At 38.5% G+C, this 3,242-nt stretch overlaps 1 pseudogene; it reads left to right on the top strand.

The window, feature by feature from the left end:
• LOC107667301 (solute carrier family 2, facilitated glucose transporter member 11-like) overlaps positions 1 to 2,980 on the top strand; it is a 17,637-nt pseudogene extending 14,657 nt beyond the window's left edge.
• Positions 2,981 to 3,242: the final 262 nt, after the last annotated feature.

Below are 3,242 nucleotides of genomic sequence, written 5' to 3'. Positions count from 1 at the left end.
TCTAAGGGATCCCCAAATCTGACCCACGAGATCCACTTTCCTGCAGAGTTTAGCTCTAACCCTAATCAAACACACCTGAGCATACTAATCAGTGTCTTCGGGATCATTAGAAAATCACAGGTAGGTGAGTTTGATCAGGGTTGGAGCTAAACTCTGCAGCGCATTGGCCCCCCAGGGCAAGATTTGAGGAACCCTGGCCTAAAGGATGTGTACTTAGACTTTAGTTTGGATGTACAATAAGCTCAGTCGGGCTTTATTATACTGTGAGTAGACTTGTTTAATTTTAGGCCTCCTGCAATTATTTTAGGGACAACCAGGGTTGCGTTTCCCAAAAGCAACTATGGTCGCAAATTCTGTCATTACCAACAGAGCTCAATGGAACTTGCAACCTTTGTTAGTTAACGATGGTTTTGGGAAACGCACCCCTGGGCGGTTGGTCCAGTGAATTTTACATTGGACTCTGTTAAATTTGATAAAGTTGTTGACATCGCTTTGCCCAAAACTTGCTTATTGCAAAGACCCTTTGGTTTTAATTATAAAACTATTACTGCACTTTTTAAATTCTAATACAAAACAATTATTTTCCATATTTACTATTTTTCGGTTGATAATAAATTGCTTCCATTGGTTAGCTCATTTTATAATAATATTGTCATTTCAGACCATGCTGCTGTTACATGTGACCTTGTTCTTCCATGTCTCCGGAAGACATGTCTCCGAAAAAAAAAGAGACCCCTAAGGATTCAAAAAGGCATTCTTCAGAAGATAAAACAAATGGGTGGTCTGGCTCTTCCAAATGTTCAAATATATTACTAGGCAGCGAATATACGATCTGCTATGTATTGGTTCCGTTCATGCAACTTAGTCATTCCCTCTTCCTGGCTGGACATTAAGAATGCCTCATGTAATAAGTCCTCCTCTTTGGCTGCCCTTTTATGGCTCCCATATACAATGGCCCCAATGAAATATTCAAATAATATAATTGTAAAAAATAGTCTTAAAATCTGGACCTAATTTTTGCAGTATTTTGGTCTTCATAATACCCCTTTATTATCCCCAATACACTCCCATCTTTTTCCATCTTGGACAGTGCTTATGCCTTATGGAGAGACCTTGGATTGGTTTCTATTGGTGACCTTTACATCAATGGTGTTTTTGCCTCTTTTGATCACTTGACCTCTCAGTTTAATATGACCAAAAGCCATTTTTTTCAGATATTTACAAACTCGAGATTTTGTGGGTAAAAAATGGTCAACTTTCTAAATGCGCCTCTTTCTTTCGATTTGGACACCATACTGGGTGTGGATCCTTGTGCTAAAGGGTCAATTTCTAAATTAGTAAATATAATTTTCTCTGATAACCTACGCATTGTCTGGTCCCAAGACATTAGTGCCGTCATTAACAATGAGACATGGAAAGAGGTCTTGAACAGGGTTAACTCCTCTTTTCTCTGCACACGTCACAGACTCATAACAGTGCAAGGTGGTACATAGAGCCCACTGGTCTAAGAGCAGGCTAGCTCACATTAACCCCTCTATAGACCCTGAGTGTGACAGGTGTCATTGTGGTTCAGCTACTTTAATCCATATGTTCTGGTCCTGTCCTGCCCTGTCTTCTTTTTGGAGGCGAATTTTTTGTCTCATTTTCAGCCATTACCTTTGTCGATATTCCACCTTGTCCAATTACTGGTTTATTTGGGGTTCTCCCACCTGGCCACTCTTTGCCTTCTCATTTCTCAGACTTTGTAGCCTTTTTAACCCTTTTGGCTTGGTGTTTAATTCTCCTGAACTGGAAGAGCCCTCACCCTCCGTCTCACACCCGCTGGGTAAGAGATGTTCTTTACTTTAAGAAAGTAGAGAAAATTAGGTGCTCTCTTCAGTGTCCTAGCACTATTTTGATCAAAATTTGGCAACCCCTTCGTGAACATGTCCAAACTCTCCAGCTTGACACTGTTCTTTGTTATTGAGTCCCCCCCTCAGCCCCCACCCCCAATTTCCAGCAGCTTACAGCAAGACGTTAATTGATGGACTGGAGTCGTGTGGATTTCTTGTAGATTATTGTGATGCTTTTATCCACTGTTTGGACTCTCCTTCTGACGGTACCCATTCACTGCAGAGGATACATTGGTGAGCATGTGATGTAATGCTAAATTTCTCCTAATATGTTCTGATGGAGAAACACATTTTTGGATGCCCTGAGGGTGAGTAAATTTTCAGCAAATTTTATTTTTTTAGTGAACTATTCCTTTAATAAAAAAACGTATTAAAAAATCTCTCTCTCCACACTTGTATTGTTTGGCTATATTATGATGGTAGCCTACACACTGGTATACACACTAGTTTGATCAGTAATATCAATGTGCTTTGTGCTGTAGGTGGTGTAACAAACATTTTAACAACAGAGATGTTTACCCAAACCGATCGGCCTGCTGCGTACATGATCGGTGGCTCTATCAACTGGATCGCTTTCTTCTTCATTGGCATGATCTTTCCATTTATTGTGGTATATATGAGCACCTTCTTTCCTTTTACCCACATACATATGGCTATTTTCACAAAGCAGTTGCATTTCTCCTAGATACAGGACGTTATTTTCCTTGCAGATTATGTAAAAACAATCAAATGATGATATTTGTTAATTACTTTTTGATGAGGATTATTAAAAACAAAGTGGAATTTAAATGTTTTGTTTTTAACAAACTTTTCTTTCTCAATCTCTTTCAGAATGGACTAAAGCAGTACTGCTTCCTTGTGTTCCTCGTTATATGTTGCTTGGTGGCCACTTACATCTTTGTGGTCCCTGAAACCAAGAACAAGACTTTCTGGAGATTCAGAGCGAGTTTCACTCTAGAAAGAAGCTCATTGCTGCCAATGGTACTGAGGGCCCTCTACTGTCCACATCGATGTAAAACACACACACAATACACAAAGCACTGTATTATAAAGGGTTTTATAATATCTGTGTACTTATGTATGAATGTGCCAGAATACTTGGAAATGTTAAACCAGAAAATATCTTTATGACACAGACACTATACTATACATCATATGTCTTCAAAATGAATACTGCCTTTTACATCAAGGAAAATCACATGATGGTAGGGACTTTCAATAGTATTACATCTTGGATGTGTTTTATACAAATCAATATCGTTAAACTACTATGCAGAAATACTACAAAGTATAATTCGAATAAGTTTACTTGTATGATACTGGTTTTTGTAATTACTTTTTATTTCTAAT

The sequence above is a fragment of the Sinocyclocheilus anshuiensis genome, unplaced genomic scaffold (assembly GCF_001515605.1).
Source record: "Sinocyclocheilus anshuiensis isolate Anshui unplaced genomic scaffold, SAMN03320099.WGS_v1.1 scaffold373, whole genome shotgun sequence".
Taxonomy (NCBI): Eukaryota; Metazoa; Chordata; class Actinopteri; order Cypriniformes; family Cyprinidae; genus Sinocyclocheilus; species Sinocyclocheilus anshuiensis.
The sequence above is the reverse complement of the archived record's forward strand: the minus strand, read 5'-3'. Positions and strand labels throughout refer to the sequence as shown.